This window comes from Mastomys coucha, unplaced genomic scaffold (genome assembly GCF_008632895.1).
Source record: "Mastomys coucha isolate ucsf_1 unplaced genomic scaffold, UCSF_Mcou_1 pScaffold15, whole genome shotgun sequence".
NCBI lineage: Eukaryota > Metazoa > Chordata > Mammalia > Rodentia > Muridae > Mastomys > Mastomys coucha.
Window position 1 is genome coordinate 27195744 of NW_022196897.1, and position 22304 is coordinate 27218047.

General features: G+C 38.9%; 1 pseudogene; it reads right to left on the reverse strand.

Annotated features, from left to right (window-relative positions):
* Nucleotides 1-3746: 3746 nt before the first annotated feature.
* LOC116091628 overlaps nucleotides 3747-22304 on the reverse strand; it is a 25307-nt pseudogene continuing 6749 nt past the window's right edge.

Genomic DNA, 22304 nt, shown 5'->3' on the forward strand with positions numbered 1-22304 from the left:
TTGCCTCTAGGCTTCTTAGGATCTCCTTTGCCCATGTTTAGTTGATTTTCCTCTGCGAGGCACAGAGTTGCCCAGTGCCCGTCCGGCTCTCGCTTGGCCTGGCGCTGTCTCTATGGAGCTCAATGTACTGCAATGGCTGTGAGAGCGGGAGCCAGACGCAGCCTCCTCACTCTCTCCGCTCTGTAACATTCCCTACTGGTCTTTTGACAGCATTCATATATATGTGTGGATATCAGATCTCCTGGGCCTGAAGTTAAAAACAGTTGTGAGCTGCTATGTAGGTTCTATAAATTGAACCAAGGTACTCTGGAAGAGAAGCCAGTGCTCTTAATTGCTGATCCCCAACATTTTAACTCTTAATATCTATGTACCCAAAATGAGGGCACCCACATTTGTAAAAGGAACATTACTACATCTTAAATCACATACTGAACCTCACACAGTTAGTGGAAACCTTCAATACCTTGCTCTCACCAAGAGACAGTTTACACCAACCAAAAATAACTATAGAAATACTGGAGTTAATGTTAAATAAACTAAATGTTAACTAAACCAAATGGACCTAACATAGTAGGTTTCAACTTTCCTAAACCTGTGACTCATTAATACAGTGCCTCACTGTGGTGATCCACCACCAACCATAAAATTCTTTTCATTACTGCTTCATAACTCCAATTTCGCTACTGCTAGGAATTGTAATACAAATATCTGTGCTTTCTTACAGTTTTAGTTGTCCCCTGTGAAAGGGTCATTTGACCCCCTAAAGTGGTCATGACCCACAAGTTGAGAACTACTAACTTAACAGGTAATTGCAGAACATTTCACCTAAACACACACAAAAAAATACACTCTCAGTGCCCCGTAAAACTTTCTGTAAAACTGATCACGTATTCGGACATAAAGCAAGTCTCACTAGATACAAAAAACTTCATGAATCCTACCAGACCACCATGCAAAAGAGCCAGATAACAGCAACAGCAGAAACAACAGAAAACTTACACACTCATGGAAGCTAAATAAATCTCTCTTTGTAGGACTGGAGAATTTTAGAATTAAGAAAAAAAGAGCATTTAGTAGAAATGTATTAGTAAGAATGTATACCTTTACCTAGAAGGGCATGGAAAATCTCTGTAATGAGCCAAGAATGTAGACTGGCCAGTTCCAGGAACCTGTTGGCCACAAAGTGCCCCCTCCCCCAAGCTAGATCCAAGAACAAAAAGCAGTATATAAGCCATCTGGGTGGTTCTAGGGAATGGTCAGCCATAAAGTGAATAACATTGACCAGACCACATTCTTGTGAATAATGAGTGTGCAGGATGTTTTTCTTATGATCCTGACTCAATCAGGGGTTGGGTCCCTTTAGAATTTTCCACTGTTCTTTTGTTATGTGTCCTCAGTAACTCTCTCACACCCCCTAGTTTGTGTTTTTTCCCTTTAAATACCCCTCACTTCTCGTGCTCAGGTCGAACTCCTCTGGCCTGCAAGGCTACGAGCTCGACCCCAGTATACTGGCTTTTCCCAAATAAACCTCGTGTGTTTGCAGCAAGATCAGTCTCTCATGAGTTATTGGGTGGTTGTGTCATCCCAAGACTTGAGTGAGGGTCTCCCCAGTTCTGGGGGTCTTACATCCTGTGTGAAAAATTGTCACACACACTTTGAGTGACAACAATTTATGAGGCAAAAGCTTCAAGGAAGCGTCTCCTGCAACCCCTAACTCATAGATAGTCCAGATAGTCCTTGCTATAGTCTCGTGTGCTAGGTGTCTCCCAAGGTAAATGGTGCTCTCTGACCTCCACCAATGTTTCAACATCCTAGCCAAACCCTGGCTTGGAATTTCACAGGCAAGGTTAGACTAATTGCCTCGGCATTGTTAGAAAGATAATAAAGTGGGTAGGGCATTGACTAGCCCAAAAGATTAGCATAGTGGGCCTTTACTAAGGATGGGTGGGACCTTGAGCAGTGTGTGTGTGTGTGTGTGTGTGTGTGTGTGTGTGTGTGTGTGAGAGAGAGAGAGAGAGAGAGAGAGAGAGAGAGAGAGAGAGAGAGAGAGCGAGAGTGAGAGAGAGCAGCAGAACATTCGAGATTCGAGCCTCTACCCTCCTGGCTGGCTCTCCTGCAGCCCCCTGGGACTTCAGTCAGGCCCTTGCAGGCCCAAGTGTGCTTGGAGCCGGGGGTGGGGGTGCTGCACTGGTCCAGAGGAGATGGCTGCTGCTTTAGACCCAGTGTGTTTTAGATGGCCTCAGATGTACCTCGACTGCTGAGCTGCCAGATTTTTCTTTTCTGTTTTGCAGTGACTATAAAAGTCTGATGCCATTTTGAGAAATACATTCAGATCCTGCACTTCCTTGTGTTGTGTCTATTATTATTTCTTCACCAACACTTTGTTGACCTGACCAAGACCCTGTTTTCCCGTGGGTTGAGGGAGGCCCAGACTGGCCGGCCTCAAAATCTTGAGTCATTTTTTGCCCATGGCAAAAATAAGAAAGAAATCAAAGAGTTTTTAGAATCCAGAGAAACAGAATACACAGCATATCCAAACTTATGGAACACAATGAAAGTAGTTCTAAGAGGAAAGCTCATAGCACCAACTGCCTACATAAACAAACAAACAAACAACAACACAAAAACTGGAGAGATCTCATAGTAGCAGCTTAATAGTATACCTAAAAACTCTAGAACAACAAAAATGTAATCAAATCCAAGAGGAGTAGACAAGGAGAAACAATCTAATTTAGAGCTGAAATCAGTAAAAGAGCAACAAAAAGAGTAATAAAATGGATCAATGAAATGAGTTTGTTCTTTGAAAACACAAACAAGATAAACAAACCTTTATCCAAACTATATAAAAGTCAGAGGAAGACTATCCAAATGAATAAAACCATTCTTTATAAACTTTGAAAGGACAATTCTTAACTTCATATAAACAAAACAAATGACCCAGGATACCTAAAACAATCCTGAACAATACAAGAACTGTAGAGGTCTCATTGTTCTTGATATCAAGTTGTACCAAAAGGGTATGGTAATAAAATATGCATTGTATTGGCATATATAGAGACATGTTGCTTTATGGAATTGAATTGAAGACCCATATATAAATCTGTACTCCTGTAGACACTTGATTTTTGATAAAGAAGCCAGCAATGCACACTGAAAGAAAGATAGCATCTTTAACAAATGGTGCTGGTCAAACGGATGTCTGTATGTAGAGGAATGCGAATAGATCCATACTAATCACACTGCACAAAACTCTGCTCTATATGTGTCAAAGACCATAACATAGAATCAGATAAACTAAACCCAATCAAAAAGAAAATGGGGGGATAGCTTTGGACATATTGACATAGGACAAGACTTTCTGAACAGAACACTGATAGCACAGGCACTGAGATCAATTCATAAATGGGACATCATGAAACTGAGAAGCTTCCATAAGAAAAAGGACAGTATCATTCAGCAGATTTTTTTAGCAATTGTATATCCAAAGAAGATTAATATTCAAAAATGTATAGATACCAAAAACCCAAATACTCTAGTCAGAAAATGGGGTAGAGATTTAAATAGAGAATTTTTCTTGAAGTTGAAAGTAGGGCCTTTTGTTTCACTTGGATTGTTTAAAGGAAAACAGAAGTTTGGTTTAATGTTTAAAATAGAGGGAAGCACATACAAAACCAAAAACTTGAAGAAGGGACTTCTCTGTAGGGACAGAAGACTATTCCCAGGCATAAAGCTACTTCAGGAGAGTGTCACAGTGCTTGGTAAACGGTGATGGGACAGTGGGAAAGCAAAAAAGAATCAGGACGCCAACCAATATTCTTAGAACAGGCATTCATCATGTAAGTACAGAAAGTATAAGCATAGTTGGTGTTGGTATAGAGATGTGGGAAGGTGTCAGCCCCTGGTACAGCTTATAACAATTCCCCAAAGCCTTGGCACTCCTGGGGACTAAAGCCAGCATTCTGTTTGTTGCCTTTTGGGTTACAAAGGTCAAGTTTTTCATGTGCCACATTAAAATCCCCATACAACACAAGAGGCTTTTGGGAAGCCAAGACCTTTAGAAACTTTAGAAAGACTTCACCCCAACACTGCCAGTATTCCAGTCTTATCAGACCTCTGCCTGCATTGGGAACACAGGCTGTTACCAGGACAAAGAAGTCAGATTCAGTCACAATCACCCCACCTTCTTGATCATGTTCTTCACTAATGCCATAAGAGACTTTGAGTAGGCACTGGTGGGAAAGTAGAGTGGCCACACCACTACATTCTTCTTTGTTTGATGAAGCTGACCAGTACTGATTGGTGAGTACAGGCAGCTCTTGAAGCTCAGCCAAGAGTTTGCTTTCTGAGCATTTTGTCTCTCGGAGGCACACAGTATCTGATACTTCTATCTTTACCTTTGCCAAGCCTTTCTTTTTAATTCAGGCTTGAAGCCCATCCACATTTCAGGTGCATATCTTGAGTGTGGCAGATTTGCCACTGCATGAGGTTTTCTGATCTGGAGGGTACTCATACAGGACAGAACTACTCCTGCAGCCTCCTCATTTTTCTTTGCTGCCTCCTTACTCTGTTTCGTCTCTGGTTCTAACTTGGGTTTTTCCCTGTCTTCAGGAGCCCACTTTCTTCCCCCATTTTGCCATCCAAAGCAGTGTTTTCTGCATTGCCTGACCTCCCAATGAAGCCAGTGAGCCACTCACAGCACAAAGAATGGAGGGTCTAAATAGAGAATTTTCAATAGAGAAATTCAAATGCCTGAGGAACACTTAAAGAAAAGTTCAACATTCTTAGCAATCAATGGAAATGTAAATAAAAACTACTTTGAAATTCTATCTTACACCTGTCAGAATGGCTAAAATTAATAACACAAGTGACATTTCATAGTGGCAAGAATGTAGAATAAGGTGAATACTCATCCATTGCTGTTGGTAGTGCAAACTTACATAGCCACCATGGATATCAATACCTCAATTCCTCAGAAAATATATAAGAGTGGTATACCACTCTTGTGTATATGCCCAAAGAACACTTAATCCTACCATAAAGACACTTGCTCAACCATGTTCATTGCTGCTATATTCATAATGGCAAGAAACGATAAACAAGTTAGGTGTCCTTCAACAGAAGAATGGATAAAGAAAATGTGGTACATTTACACAGTGGGGTTTTACTTAACTGTTAAAAACAGTAACATCATGAAATTTGCAGACAAATGGATGAAACTAGGAATAAAAATATTGTGAGTGCTGTACTTCAGAGCCAAAAAGATAAAGATGGTATACATTCAGGTATATATTGGTATCAGTTACTAAATAAATGATAATAAATCTATAATTTGTAGACCCATAGAGGCTACATATAGAGAAAGGAACTGAGGACAGGCACATGGATTTCCATGGAAGGGGGAGAATAGAATAGATTTTATACGTGGATCCAGAGCAGGTGGGGACAGGAGGATCATTTGGGGAGAGAGAGGAAAGATAGTGTTGACAGAGGGAATGCAGTAAGAGAAAGATGTAATTGAGGGACATTTGAGAGCTGATATGGAAACAGTGCAGTGCAAACTTCCTAGAATATATGCAGGTGATCCCAATGAAGTCTTCTAGTAATACTGTCTCTAGAGTCCCAATTGGCCATCTCTTGTCACCAAATGAAACTTTTTTGTAGCAGAACTAGGTTACATTCAATTGAGTTGTTGGCCAAGGGAGTCCCATGAAATTTCCCAAACAACCCAGGCTCTTGCTAAGACAATGGGGTGCTTTCAACAAACTGACAGTAGGTTCCCATTGCTGACAACATCCAGAAAACTCAGTGAACAAAGAAAAGTTGAGCTGGTGTCTATATGAAGCCTTCACCCCTACGCTCCAGTGTCTTTGGTGCTGGAAGTTACTCTCCAGACCACCAAAAGAGAACCACAAATACCAACCCAACCACAAAGCCTTTGATGTACACTTTCTACTACCTACAAGATATTGTAGGCACAGAATTTGTGGAAGTAGCCAACCAATGTCTGACTTGACTTAAGATCCACTCCATGAGACAGAATCTATACCTCACTGTGTAATCAAGATTACTGGCTGTGTAATCATAAACCAGAGACTCAATAGCACAGAGATCTAGGGTAAACCAAACACCACTGGTCTAAAAAAGTGAATAAATAAAAATGACTCCTAATGATATTCTGTTATACTCATACACCAGTGACTTATTCAGTTATCATCGGAGAAGCTTCCTCCTGCAGCAGACAAAACAGATGCAGAGACACACCACTACACCACTAGAAATTACAGAGAGAGAGAGAGAGAGAGAGAGAGAGAGAGAGAGAGAGAGAGTCAGTCCTTGGAGCACACAGCTCTGAAGCTCTGAATGGGCTATCTCCATCAAATCCCTTCCCTCAGAGCTCAGAAAACTCCATAGAAAGAAAAAGAAACTCCATAGAAAGGGTGTAAGAGCCAGAGAGGATAGAGGACACCAGCAGAACAAGACTGATATGAACTCACAGAGACTCAATCAATAAGAACTGAGCATACATATGTTTGTGCCAGGTCTTCTGTGTATACATTACAGTTTTCAGCTTAGTGTCTCTATAGGACTCCTTTGAGTGTGAACAGATGAGTATCTGATTTTTGTGCCTTCTTTTGGGATCTTTTCCTTCTATTGAGTTGCCTTGTCTAGACTTGATTTGATGGTTTTTGCTTTATCTTATTATATTTTATTATTTTATTTTGTCATGTTTGGTTGTTATCTCTTAGAAGCCAGCTCTTTTCTAATGAGATCAGAAAGTGAGTAGATCTGGAGGGGAGGTAAACTGGGGAGAAAGTCCAGGAGGGGAAACTGTAATCAGGGTGTGCTGATTAGAAAATAATAATTTGTTTTCAATAACAATTAAAAAAAAGAAAATGCAAACAGTAAAGAGAATAAAACAGGAAGTATTATAAGCACAGCTAAATGAATTAATGATGCATTTAAGAATTTGGAAAAAATAAGAAACAAACCCAAAATTCAGTAGATGGCAAAAAATAATAAGAAAATCAGAGAAGAAATTAATGAAACAGAAATAGTGTCATAGTTTATTTTATGGGCTAGTGAAGTCTGCACCTCTTCATATTTCCTTTGGTTTGCATATTGGTTGTCTTCCACTCTCTAACACGCGTACATCCTTCTACCTGTCTCCTCCATTGCCTCTCCCTCCCCCTTTTGTTCTCTCACTTTCTTGTAACATATACTCACATAGAAAAGAACAGCCTAGTGACTACTGTCAATATTTTGCCTAAGAATTTTGTTTGTTCTCCCAATCCCAATCTAAATTACAAATGTATTTTATTATTTCAGTTAATTTTACTAAAGGTATTAATACTTAGAGTTATGAGAAGCTGCTTTTCACAGCCCCTTGTGGGGCGATGAGCACATAGTCAGCCTAGTCCCAGGGACCAGCTCAGGCTTACAACCCTGGAGTCCCAGCAGGTGATGGTTGTCTGCAAGGGATGGCAGGTGCTTGGCCACACCCCTTGGGCCCCTGTTGCAGCTACACTCCTCCCACAGACCTTCCACAGAGAGATCTGTGGTCAACAGTCACATAGGAGCAGCACCAAGCCCTCCCACATGCAAGTAAGGTTTCCCTAAGCTCTCAGACCAAGCCAATGAGAAGTACCTGCTGTCAGACCCTGACCCTCCAGGATATATGTATCCTTTATTCCAGAAGGAATAAAGATGTGCGAGAAATACTCCATCATCTGAGAGCTTCTGTCATAAGAGCTGTGACACTCGGGAAGAGGTCTGCTTTTCTGAAACGCCACCTGAAGCTCCCCTAAACTCTTCCCTGGCTAGTGGGCCTCTTATTGGCCCAGCCCGGCCTGACATGTCATGGAACAACTGAGAGACACAGCAGAGACAGAGGTGGAGTCAACTGCAGCAGTGGAAGTGGCAGAATCAACTCCCCCCTTCCTGCTTGTGCTCTGTCCTCTTTGCTGGAACCCTGGCATCCAGCCGGGCTAGAGATCTCTGTGGAAAGCCTCCAGCACACTGGCCCACAGCCCTGCTGCATTTCTGGCTCTTGCCATTTCTTTGCTGTTCATTTTCACATGTTGACTATGTTCTCACTCCTGTAATTTTCCTGTTTTTATGTATTAGTCAATTACTGTACTTAACAACCTCTAATTCAGTGGATTGAAATGATCAACTGGTAAGTAACTCACCTATGTGGATTGGTGGCCCCCTGTTGATTTTCTTAATGGTGACCTGTAAGACCTAATAATCATTTGTTCTATGATTCTGCAGCTCTTGGCTGTTTATGGAAAACAACAGGGATAAGAAGTTAAACACTCATCTTTGATATTGTTGTTGAAATATGAGGCTGTCAAATTGCTGATATTTAATTGAAGGTACACAGGATACAAAGATAGGAAATAAGCAGAGATATAGCAAATAAAATAGAAGTGATGAAAAGAGATACAAATTTCAATGTCTATCTGAGTCTTGAAGCAAAATGCCTGTCCTGAAGGGTAACTTCATTTGTAAGGATTCTAACATGTCTCCTCTTTACTAGGAAGATTATCTAAGTACCTCCTTTTTACTGCTGGGGTGTGTAATTGTCATAGGGCACCTGAACCTGTGTTTACCTGGATTCTGTCTGATATACTGTGATTGCATCTACTAACTGATGGAGATGCCACTGGATCTCTCCAGTTTAACATCTAGACTAATTCTTACTGAGAGCACTATTATTTTGTTGTTCACCAACCTCCTCTGGTTAATAGAAGTTTGATTTTGTTCTTAACTCTCTTATTCAGGCTATGAGACAAATTTCTTCATAGAATTAGAGAGTTGAACTAAAAACTTTAAAACTACTTTCTAACAACACAGTTTTGAAAGTATACAATTTACTTCACCATTTACGTGTCATTTCCACTCTGTTCTTCCTAGTTACATGGATATCTGTCTTGTCTTTGTGTGCACTTCAGATATTATCTGCAGTCAAACAATGTATTGAATGATACTGAGGCAAAAAGGTAAGACATCTTTAGATCTGATTGAAAGGTGATGGTGTCAACATGAAGGACCAGGTAAGACTTTGATATATATTGCAATTTCAATATTAGACACTGTGTTGTTTCTCAAATGAGGCCTCTTTGGAAAGCATTATTTCAGAAATGCTGAAAGTACATACATTTTTATTAATTAATGCAAGGTGCTAGGAATAGCAGAGCTTCTCCATGGTATTATCTAGTTTATTGGTACAGAGTTAGTATAGAACTTTTACCATGATGTTATCTAGGCTGTTGATTAAGAGTTTTTCCCATGTTGTTATCTAGATTGTAGGTCTACAACATCCCCATGGCCATATCTAAGTTGTTGGGTATTATATAGTCTCCATATTTTAACTTTTTAGCACTTGTTTTACATGTATCATTGAGTAGAAGACAGAGTGTCAATAGGTTCTCAGTCTGCATGGTTAAGTGCACTTTAAATTCTGACTCTTGAGTACAGAAAGGAAGAAAGAAAGAAAGAGGGAAAGAGAGAAAGAAAAAGAAAGATAGAAACTGTGTCTCTCATGTTAAGACAATTTCAACAATAATAATGAAGTTTCTTTTGTTGTTCTAAATGCAAATTTAAGATTCAGAGTTTATTAAAGGCACACAAGAAATAGGAAAGTGAAAAAAAATACCTAAAAATTAATGTCAGGATGCTTACTATGCAATTAGATAATCTTTTATTATAAGGACATTGGGATTCTCAAACACTGAAATACAGTTTTAATGTCCAGAAACATAAAAAAATTGTGCATAAAATGTTAAGGAGTAATGATGAGGATAATTACAATGACCCCATGGACATAGAGGCGAACGAATTGAATTATGTCTTGCTTAACAATTAGCCAATGATATGGATAATGGACTGTGTCTTTGAAGCTTTCCATTAAGGTCTTTTCAGCTGGGTTTCTAACATGGATTTTGTGTATGCTCTGCAAGCATGGTCCCTGCAGAAGTTCTCAGACAGACTGGAAATGGAATAGCTTAGATGCAGATATTCCTGATGTATCTCAGAGAGGTACTCAGTGACTTAAAATTTTGTTAGCTAAAATGGGGTTTCCCACAGGACTCACTATAGGTTCTGACATATCAGCTACTGAAATCCCCAACAATACTCCTAGAACAAACCCAATTTACATTTCCTGCAGTGTGTTGTTATCAAGGAGCAGTCTTCCAGAAAGAAATTAAGGCAGTAAAAGAGAAAAAAAGGTGACCTACCAAAGTGATTTATATCAATTTCAAATTCAACTTACCAAATTATGTATGTAAGTCTAGTATATGTCCCAGGTAAGTTCTTTTTCTGACATTGAAGAATTTGAACAAATGGAAAAGACTACATTAAATTAGGTAAGAATTAATGCTTTTCTATGTTTTCCATCCTTTGTCCTAAAGCCTTTATCTGAAACACAGTGTTCTATGGATCTATTAGTATATGCTAGTTTCCTTTTGTCATTAACTAAAATAGTTTTTTCTTAAGTTTATAGCCCTGTGGATCTCCTTCTAAGCATACCTTTCTTAAACAAGCCATTTTGAAATGCCAACAAATAAATGTCTTTGTTTGAGATGTACTTAGGTACTTTAATTGTGAATAATAACAATACATTCATGTGCTTTGTATATCTATTTAACTCTAGGACCTATTTATTAAACTTTGTCAAGCCAGCATGAAAATCCACCAAGTCACAGTATGGAACTTAGTGAGTTGAGCTTTAAGTATTTAATGCACTTGATTTGGTCTTTTAGGCCCAGCAGGGACCTGGTTAAGTGCCTAAGATATTAAGAGTTGCCATGATAACAACAGGTCCTCTTTTCTGAGAGAGGTGTGGGGGTATCAGAATAAACCAAGTCTTTGCAAAGCAGTTGCTAATTCTTCAAGCAGCATGCTCCCGAAAAGCCTTGCTGATAGCAAGATAGCTTGTCACCAAGAAACCCATCTGTCTAATTGCAGAAATGTGCTCCTTTTCCTCCACCTTCCACTTTTTCTCATTAATTTTTCTTTTCTCTTTGAGATTATAACACAATTACATTTTCCCTTCCTATCTCCCCAAACTCTCCCATATGCCCATTCTGGTTCTCTTTCAAATTTATGACCTCTTTTTCCTTTTTTCCCTTTTTAAAAATTGGATATATTATGTATTTACATTTCAAATGTTATCTCCTTTCCCAGTTTCCCCTCTGGAACCCCTCTTGCATCCTCCCTCACCCTGCTTCTGTGAGGATGTCCCTTCTCCCACTCACCTACTCCCACTTCACTGCCCTGGCATTCCCTACACAGGACCAAGGGCTTCTCCTCCTATAGATGCCAGACAATGCCACCCTCTACTACATATGCGGCTGGAGCCATGGGTCCCTTCATGCGTACTCGTTGGTTGGTGGTTTAGTCCTTGGGAGCTCTGGGGCATCTGGTTGGTTGATATTGTTGTTGCAAACCCCTTTAGCTCCTTCATTGGAATTCCTTTATTGGGGACCCCGTGCTAAGTCCATTGGTTAGCAGCGAGCATCTGCCTCTGTATTTGTCAGGCTCATCACTTCTTTTTCATTAATTGTTTCATGTGTGTGTGTGTGTGTATGTGTGTGTGTGTACATATATCACTAAATACATAAGTACAACATGCTCAGTCTATATAATGCAACCTGTATGTATGTTTTTATGGCTGACCATTTGGTATTGAAAAACTACAACCAAACATAATGCAGACTTGTGGAACCCAGTCCCACTAGAAACATCTACAATGCAACTTCTGTAATTTCTCACATTTAATGTGACATCTTCTTTAACCCTGAACACTCTCACTTTGTCATATAATTTATTTATAAAATTACTTAGAGTGCTCCAATTTCCATTTCCAGTATCAGTATCTTCTCAGGCCATGTTAAACCTTGAGGTAAATCATGGCTGTACTGCTTGCTTTTAAATGTACTGAAGTCAACTAAGATTTTCTGGGACAGACAGGCTACTCTGTCTGACAGGCTGGAGACTTGGAATGTTCTTTCTAGCCAAATCGCACATTGAGCCTAACAATGGAAAGGGAACATACTGGTCACCTCACCAGTTGCCTGTGTTACTGCTTTTTCAAAAACTGTTCAGGATCTTTAAATATCAGTTTATAATTTCGAAGCTACATTGATGAGAAATTGTAATTATCTTCTTATACTGAGTAGGAGGCTAGAACTTGCTTTTCCTGTTTTTGTATCAAGTGATTTAAGATAAAAACTAAATGTATTTGCCTTCAAGGAGGCCAGGACATGGGTCATCTATGCAACATTGAGGACCTGTCTTCAAGCTTCAAAAGCCTGTCATAGTTGTGCCCATAAACCCTATGTTGTCAGATACAAAGAAAAGAGTATTGCAGTGACTCACTGACTATCAGCAGGGCTCCTGGCACATGAGAGACCCTGTCTCAAAGGAATAACAGAGTAATAGATCAGAACAGTTAACCTCCTTTTATGGCCTACATATGTGTGTGTGGACATACACACACAGGGATTTCATATATTGTGCACACATACACTATACCCCAGAATATCCATAAATTAATTTAACAGTTTTAATACTGTTATCACACTTTATTTCACTAACTTATATGTGTATATGGCTTAATAAAAAGAACATTTGCTAGGCAGATTAAGAATATGTTATGTAGCTGTCTTTTTTTTTTTTTTTTTTTTTTTTTTTTTTTTTTTTTTTTTTTTTTAAATTCACTTTACAATTGGATCGCTGTTCCCTCTCCTGGTTCTCTTTCCACAATCCCTCCCCTTTTCCCCCTCTCCTTCTCCTCTGAGACAGTGGAGGACTCCTGGGTCATTCCCCCACCCTGGTACATCAAGTCTCTTCGGGGCTAGAAGCTTCTTCATCCACTGAGACAAGAAAAGCCCTCCAAGTCAGGTGAAGAGATTCCACAGACAGGGTTTAGCTTCAGCCCCCACAAAGACTGAGCTGCATATCTGATACATATATGGGGCAGGGGTTAGGAGGAAGCTAGGTTCAGCTCATGTATGCTTTAATGTATGTGCTTTAATTGGTGGTTCAGTCTCTTAGAGACCCAAGAGTCCTGGTTAGTTGTGTCTGTTAGTCTTCCTGTGGAGTTTCTTTCCCTTTGGGATCCTCAATATTTCCTCCAATTCTTCCCTAAGAGTCTCCAACCTCCATCCAATGTTTGGCTGTTGGTCTCTGCATCTGTCTGAAACAACTGCTAGGTGGAGCCCCTCAGAGGACAGCTGTTCTAGGCTCCTATCTACAAGTATAACATAGTATCACTAATAGTGTCAGAGACTGGTGCTTGCCCATGGGATAGGTCTCTAGTTCTGCTGGTTATTGCTTGGCCATTCCCTCAGTCTCTGCTCCATCATCTGCTCCTGAATTTCTTATAGGAAGGATAAATTTGGGGTTGAAATTTTGTGGATGGTTGGTGTCCCTGTAACTCTGCTGGGGTTCCTGCCAGGGTGCAGGAGGTGGCCTCTTTAGGTTCCATATCCCCAATGATATGAGTGTCAGCTAAGGTTAGCCTCATGGATTCTTGGAGCCTTCCCAATTCCAGGTCTCTGGCTTGTTTTCAATATGTCCCCCCAAGCTGTAGTTTTCCACTCATTCTCATGGCTGTCTCCCCTGTTTCTTCCTACATGGAATCCTGAAACCACTCCCGTTCCCCTCCCCATCTTTTCTCTTACCAAGTTCCCTCCCTCCCTCCATCTGCCTCTTATGACTATTTTATTCCCCCTTCTAACTGAGATTTAAGCATTCTTGCATGGGCCTTCCTTCTTTCTTATGCTTGTCCTTTTGGGTCTGGGCTAACTCACTTAGGATGATTGTCTCAAATTCTACTCATTTGCCTGCAAAAATGGCCATACTACCAAAAGCAATTTACAGATTCAATGCAATTCCCATTGATATTCCAGAACATTTTTTTTTTTATAGACCTTGACAGAGGAATTCTCAACTTCCCGTGGAAAAATGAAAAACCGAGAAAAGCTAAAACAAACTTGAACAATAACAGAACTTTTCAGGGAATTATTCCTGATCTCAAGTTGTACTACAGAACAATAGTAATAAAAGCTGCATGGTACTGGTATAGGAACAGACAGATTGATTATGGAATCGAATCAAAGACCCTGAAATAAACTATACACCTATGGACACTTGATTTTTGATGAAGAAGCCAAAACCATAAAATGGAAATAGGAAAGCATCTTCAACAAATGGTGCTGGCCTAACTGGATACAGAGAAGAATGCATACTGCATACAGAAGAATGCAAATAGATCCATATTGATCACCCTGCACAAAAATCAAGTCCAAGTAGATCAAAGATCTCAATGTAAAACCAAATAAACTAAATCTAATAGAACAGAAAGTGGAGGAAGAGTCTTGAATTTATTGGTACAGGAGACAACTTCCTGAATAGAGAGGTTCAGGCTCTAAGATCAATAACTGATAAATGAGACCTCATGAAACTGAAATTCTTCTGTAAGGGGAAGGATACTGTCATCAGGAATAAAAATGACAGCCTACAGATTGGGAAAGCACCAACTCTACATCTGATAGAGGGATAATATCCAAAATTTACAAAGAAGTCAAGAATTTAGATAGCAACAACCCAAAATAACACACATAAAATGGGGTACAGAGCTAAACAGAGATTTCTCAACACAGGAATCTCAAATGGTTGAGGAACACTTAAACAAATAATTAAGTTCTTAATCATCAGGGAAATGGAAACCAAAACAATTGAGATTCCATCTTACACCCATCAGAGTGGCTAAGATCAAAAACTGAAGTGACAGCACATGATGGCAAGGATGTGGAGCAAGGGTGAGCACTCCTTCATTGTTGATGGGAATGGAAACTTGTACAGCCACTCTGGAAATTCATTTAGTGGTTTCTCAGAAAACAGGAAATAGTTCTACCTCAAGACCCAGGTATTCCAGTCCTGAGCATATACCTAAAAGATTTCCTACTGTACCATAGGGACACTTGCTCATCTATGTTCATAGCAACTTTATTCATAACATCCAGAAACTGAAAACAACCTAGATGTCCCTCAACTGAAGAATGGACAAAGAAAATGGAATATTGCCACACAATGGAATACTGCCATGTGCCATCTGTGAGAGACTAAAGGCTATCAGGTGATCTTCCAGAGATGTTTTTTGTGGAACTATGAATGAATGAGCCCTTGGAGGCTCTAAGGACAAATCTCAGCACTTGATTCCTGCAGTTGATATGCCTTTCCTGTCACTATTAAATTAATATTATATAACCCATGGGCATTAGCCCACTCTATTTGACAGAAATTCTGTAGTTCAATGAAGATGTACTGTCTTGTAGTAATGCTATAAAGGCAAATAGATGATTTTTTAATTCCTAATGATTCTATAAGAATTCCTGAAATTATACTAATAATTATTAATCCCTTAATAATAGGGATGCTACTAAAGCCCTCTCTGATATGAAAACTTCAATTAGAGCTCTGCCAGTCTTGATGTGTCATGTGTTAATTGCTTCTGAGATAGAAAGCAGGAATTTTCAGGGCCAATAAGTGGGAGAGGGTGGGGTGGCAGGCATAGGGAGGAGGGAGGCAACAGGGGTTTGTTCTTGTTTTTGTTTGCTTGCTTGTTTGTTTTTTGGAGGGGAAACTGGGAAAGGAGAAATTTACATGTAAATAAAGAAAATATATAATAAAAAAGAGAAAAAAAAAAGAAAGCAAGCATTTTACAACCTAGAATAAATTCTTTAGAGCTGTAAGACAATCAAAGTTCAAAAAAGGAAACAAATGATTTATTGTAGGTGAAAGAAACCCTAACTGGGTTTACCAATACAAAGCTTCAATGCTAACTTAAACACAAAAATTATAGTTTTAGACTTTCAATGAATCTGTGAAGCTAATGAAAGAAAATAAATGTCTATCTAGATAACTACTTTTAATGGAAACACATGTAATTATCTCTGCTGTAAACGTCTTATTCAATTTATAATTTGAATCTATGTTTAAACTTGTGATGAACTTTTTGATAATTGAAATATTGCATGATCATGTTTTCTGAAAAAATGTATAAAGAACTGAGAATTACAAGAAGAAAAGCAGAAGCAGCTTAAGTAAAAGTAAAGTAACTTAGAAACTAAGAAAGAGCAGAGTGTCTTAGAAATTAAAAGGCAGTGGAAATTAGAAATTAAGAGAACACATTCTCTGACAGGTTTTTCCCATTTACTTTCCCTTAGATATAAAGGTTGGAATCCTGTATTATTTATTTATTTATTAAATTATTTTATTTATTTACATCTAAATGATGCCCTCCTTCCTAGTCCCCCCTTCTGAAATTCTTCACTGAATCCCACCTTCCCTTTGCCTCTGAGAGGTTGATTCCCCCACCCATTCCCTCTCCCTACGCCCCACCCAACACATCTATCTACATGCCCCCCACCCCTGCCTGACACCCCACCTCCAGCATCTCCCTTCACTGGGGAATCAAGTCTCTAAAGGATTATGCAATCCTCCCACTAGGACAAGACAAGGGCCTCTGCTACTTTTGTGTTGGGGACCACAGACCAGCCCATGTACACTCTTTGGTTGATGGCTTAGTCTCTGGGAGCTCTGAGGGGTCAGAATTAGTTGATATTGTTGTTATTCCTATGGAGTTGCATTCCCCTTTTGCCCTCTCAATCCTTTCCCTAATTCTTCCATAGGGGTCCCTTGACCTCAGTCCAATGCTTGGCTACATCTACATGTCTCAATCAGCTGCTGATAGAGCTTCTCAGAGGACAGCCGTGGTCCTGTCATTATGTCCTTTTGGCTCTGGGTTGCCTCACTCAGGACGATATTCTAGTTCCATCCATTTGCCTGCAAAATTCATGACGTCCTCATTTTTAATAGCCGAATAATATTTCATGCGTAAATGAACCACATTTTCTGTATCCATTCTTCAGAAAGACATCTAGGTTGTTTCCAGCTTCTGCCTACTACAAATAAGGCTGCTATAGTGAAGCACAAGTCTTTGTGGTATGGTGGAGCATTTTTTGGGAATATGCCCAGGAGTGAGTGGTAAAACTATGTCATCAGATAGAACTATTTCCAATTTCCTGAGGAATGGCCAGATTCATTTCCAGAGTAGTTGCACTAGTTTGCAATCCCAACAGCAATGGAAAAATGTTCTGTCTCCACATCCTCACCAGCATCTGCTGTCACTTGAGTTTTTGATCTTAGCTATTCTGATGGGTGTAAAGTGGAATCTCAGGGTCATTTTGATTTACCATTTCTCTGATGACTAAAGATGTTGCACATTTCTTTGAGTGCTTTTCCACATTAGCAATTCCCCTGTTGAGAATTCTCTGTTTAGTTCTGTACCCCATTTTTAACTGGGTTATTTGGTTTCATGGAGTCTAACTTCTTGAGTTCTTTATATATTTTGGATATTAGCTCTCTATCAGATGTAGGGTTACTGAAGATCTTTTCTCAATCTGTATGTTGCTGTTTGGTTCTATTTACTGTGTCCTTTGCCTTATAGAAGCTTTTCAGTTTAATGACGTCCTATTTGTCAGTTGTTGATCTTAGAGCCTGATCCATTGGTGGTCTGTTCAGGAAGTTTTCTTCTGTGCCCAAGTATTTGAGGCTATTTCCCACTTTCATATTAGATTCAGTGTGTCTGGTTTTATGTTGAGGTCCTTGATCCACTTGGACTTGAGCTTTGTATAAGGTGATAGATGTGGATCAATTTGCATTCTTCTACAAGCAGACTGCTAGTTAGACCAGCACCATTTGTTGAAGATGCTTTCTGTTTTCCACTGTATGGTTTTGGCTTCTTTGCGAAAACTCAAATGTCCATATGCATGTGGGTTTATTTCTGAGTCTTCAATTCTATTCCATTGATCGACCTGTCTACAGAATCCTTTTAAAAAGCGACTCCTGTTTTTCTTCCTAAGAGAGTCTGTTCCTAGCTGACAAGGAGTTAAATAAACTATCAGCTTTAGGACCAGGCCTGTGGAGGACCTGTGGGGAAAAGAACAAAGGACTTCATTACTTAATACCTCATTGTTAAGCAGCAGGGGTTAATTTGCCCAAAGCCCTAAAGCTTCTGACCTTAGAGTAACTTAGAGTCAAGACAGGTAAATGTTATTATAGAAAACAACCTTAGTCTCTTACAGGACCAATTCTTGTCCCTGCCAATGCTCTTTCTTCTTGGCTACCTTCAAGAGAGAACCAGAGCTCAGGGACTGGGTTAATAAACGCCGTCAGAGTACTATTCAGCTATTAAAAACAAAGACATCATGAATTATGTAGTTTAGTTTTCATTGACTTGTATATTGTGGAAGAGGAAGACATTTTTTGTTAGCAAACACAAAGGAAAAGAATTCTGAAGGGAAAAATAGCTCTATAATAATTTAACAAAGTTATTGAAAATTAAAATCATAAGTCTCTTTATTTTTAAATGTAATTTGCACAAATTAGAAACAAGAAGATTGCTAATTTTAAAATTTTGATTTAGAAAAGGTAGCATGATGTTGGTTGTTATAATGGTTTAATTATCCTTGTTTTATTTATTGAGTCTTCAAAGCATTTCCTTTTGGTGCCCAAATTTGTTTTAGAGATCTCATTTGTGCATCACTTATCCTGGGCCCTGATGTGATGTCATCTGAAGGGAGTGCTGCAGGAAGCCATTTGTTTTATAGAAATAAACATTATCATCACAAAATACTGGGAAGAACTGGATATAATTTAAGGAGGATTTCTATTCTGTAGAAATAGAAAAAATATTATGTGTAGACATGAAAACCCAAACATGCATAATATCATATCCTAACAATAAAAGAAAAATTTAAAGAAGAGTAAGTTACCAATGCCCGTGGAAGTTTTCTTTTTTCTTTCTTTCTTTTTTTGCACATACTTATTTTGTTTTTATACCTTGTGCCATTCACTTAATTTCTTTCCATTTTTACTACAAGTATAACAGAGTTTTCATTGAAAAGCTTCAAAGTAGAAAAAAGTAAAAATCATGCTATTGTATTAGTAATACTACATTGGAGACTTCGGAATTAAGCAGACCAGCATCCATATTTTAGAACCACTTCTCAGTATGTTATCTTGGCCATTACAATCCTGTAATTCAGATATACATGAAGATACAATGAAATCATTTTGACAGCTATGTTTTAGAAATTTCTGCCCTCCAATTTCTAAGCATGGGTAGGAAACAAATTACTTTATTTAAAAAAGCAAATTAGTTTTTGGAATTGCTCATGAGTAGGAGGGCACATGGCAATATGGGGAAGGATCAGTTTATTTGCCTGCAGATACTCCCTAGAATATACATTTCATGTTTTAAAGAAACTGTAAATGGTGGCTTCTCTGTAAGCATTAGTCTAGCAGTACAGATACCAAGGGAGTGTCTCTATTTGATCTAGAATAAATTGGGTTACTTGAGAAGAAATGTATCTTTAGATTTGAGAGCTGTTTCATATATATGTATACACATATATACATATTATTCAAAAAAGTTTAAATATATTTTGATTATATTCTCCTCCCAGTCCTTCCAGATCCCCTCTCTCTCCTTATCCAGCTAATTTTAAATTCTTTCTCAAAACAAACAGACAGACAAACAAACAAACAAACAAAAGCTTTATACAACAACCAATATCCCCAAACCGAGAAAACAAAATAAAAGAATACCAAAAAGGAAGAAAGAAAGAAATACTTATCTGTAAAAGCAAAACAAAACAAAAACCCAGAAAGCAAAAACTGTCGAGTCAATTTTATATTGGTCAACTATTACTGAACATGAGGCCTGTCCTAGAATGGTCACTCCATTAGAGAACACTGATTTTTCCTCTCTCAGCAGGTGTAAGTGACTGTTCAGCTGTTAACCTTTACCCTACTGGCTAGGTTTTCATTCATTCATTTTTAAAAATATAACAAATAAATTAACAAAATATAATAACAAATATATAACAAAATGCAATGCAAATAAAATAAAAACTATCACAAAGTTGTCACAAAGTTAGACAAGACAAACCAACAAAAGGAAAAGAGCCCAAGAAAAGGCACAAGAATTAGAGACCCACTCGTTCGTTCACACACTCAGGAATCCCATAAGATTCTAAACTGAAATCTGTACTATATACACAGAGACTTGGGACAGACCCAAGCAGGTCTTGCATATGCTGTTTCAGCCTCTGTGAGGTAATAAGAACTTTGCTCATATTGACTTAGAGGGCCTTGGTTTTTTTTTTTTTTTGTTTGTTTGTTTTCATTTTGTGTCTTCCATCATCCCTTGCTCTTACAGTTTTTGGCTTCCTCTTCCAAGGGGGTTCCCTGAGTTCTAATGAGAGGAGACATCCCATTTAGGGCTGAATGCTTCAAGGTGAGAGACTTTTATTTCTATTGAAGTATAATCAGTACTTATCAGTACCAATAAATCACTAGTGTTATGTGTTAATAGTAAAAGCCAAGTAATTATAGTGATGAAATGTCACTGCAGATTATCACCTAATTTTTTAAAATTTTTCTCCTTTTATTGGATATTTTTTTAAATTTGCATTTCAAATGTTATCCCCTTTCCAAGTCTCCCCTCCAGAAACACCCTATCCCATCTCCCCTCACCCTGCCTCCCATCCACCCACTTCTACTTTCCAGCCTTGGCATTCCCCTACACTGGGGCATCAATCCCTCTGGCCCAAGGGCCGTTCCTCCCACTGATGGCCAACAAGGCTAACCTCTAACACATATGCAGCTGGAGCCATGGGTCCCTCCATGTGTACTATTTGGTTGGTGGTCCAGTCCCCAGGAACTCCAGGAGGTCTGGCCTGTTGAAAATGTTGCTCCTCTGATGGGGCTGCAAGCACACTAAGCTCCTTTAATCTTTTTTCCAACTCCACCCAATGGTGTCCCCATACTCAGTCGAATGGTTGGCTGCTAGTATCCACATCTGCATTTGTCAGGCTCTGGCAGAGCCTCTCAGAAGACAGCCATATCAGGCTCCCATCAGCAAGCACTTCCCGGCATCCACAATATCTTCTGGGTTTGGTGACTGTATATGGGATGGATCCCCAGGTAGGGCAGTCTCTGGATGGCCATTCCTTTAGTCTCTGCTCCACAGTTTGTTTCCATATTTTCTCCTGTGAATATTTTGTTCTCCCTTCTAAGAAGAAAATACTGAAGCATCCACACTTTGGTTTTCCTTCTTCCTGGGCTTCATATGGTCTGTGAATTGTATCTTGGGTATTCTGAGCTTTGGGGCTAATATCCACTTATCACCGGGTGCATGTTGTGTGTGTTCTTTTGTGACTGAGTTACCTCACTCAGGACGATATTTTCAAGTTCCATCCATTTGTCTGTGAATTTCATGACATCATTGTTTTTAATAGCTGAGTAGTACTCCATTGTGTAAATGTACCACATTTTCTGCATCCATTCCTCTGATGACGGACATCATCATGGGTTGTTTCCAGCTTCTGGCTGTAATAAATATGGCTGCTATGAACATAGTGGAGTATGTGTCCTTATTACATGTTGGAGCATCTTCTGGGTATACTGGATATATGCCCAGGAGTGGAATAGCTGTGTACAGGGAGATAAAAATGGATTAATTTGTATTCTTCTAAATGTTGACAACCAGTTGAACCAGCACCATTTGTTGAAAATGCTGTCTTTTCCCCACTGGATGTTTTTATTAAACTCCTTTGTCAAATATCAAGTGACTGTAGGTGTGTGGGTTCATTTCTGGGTCTTCAACTCTACTCCATTGATCTACCTGCCTGTCACTATACTAATTCCATGCAGCTTCTTCTTCTTCTTCTTTTTTTTTAATCACTATTGCACTGTAGTATAGTTTGAGATCAGGAATGGTGATTCCACCAGATGTTTTTTAATTGTTGAGAATAGTTTTCCCTATGCTGGGTTTTTTGTTATTTTGGTTAGAGTCACACCAAGATACTTTATATTGTTTGTGACTATTGTGAAGGTGTTGTTTCCCTAACTTCTTTCTCAGCCCATTTATTCTTTGAGTATAGGAAGGATACTGATTTGTTTGAGCTAATTTTATACCCAGCCACTTTGCTGATGTTGTTTATCAGCTGTAGAATTTCTCTGGTGGAATTTTTGGTGTCACTTATGTATACCATCATATTATCCTCAAATGGTGGTATCTTGACTTCTTCCTTTCCAATTTGTATCCCTTTGATCTCCTTTTGTTGTCTAATTGCTCTAACTAGAACTTTTTTTTTCTTTTTTTAGATATTTTCTTTATTTACATGTAAATTTCTCCCTTCCCAGTTTCCCCTCCAAAAAACAAA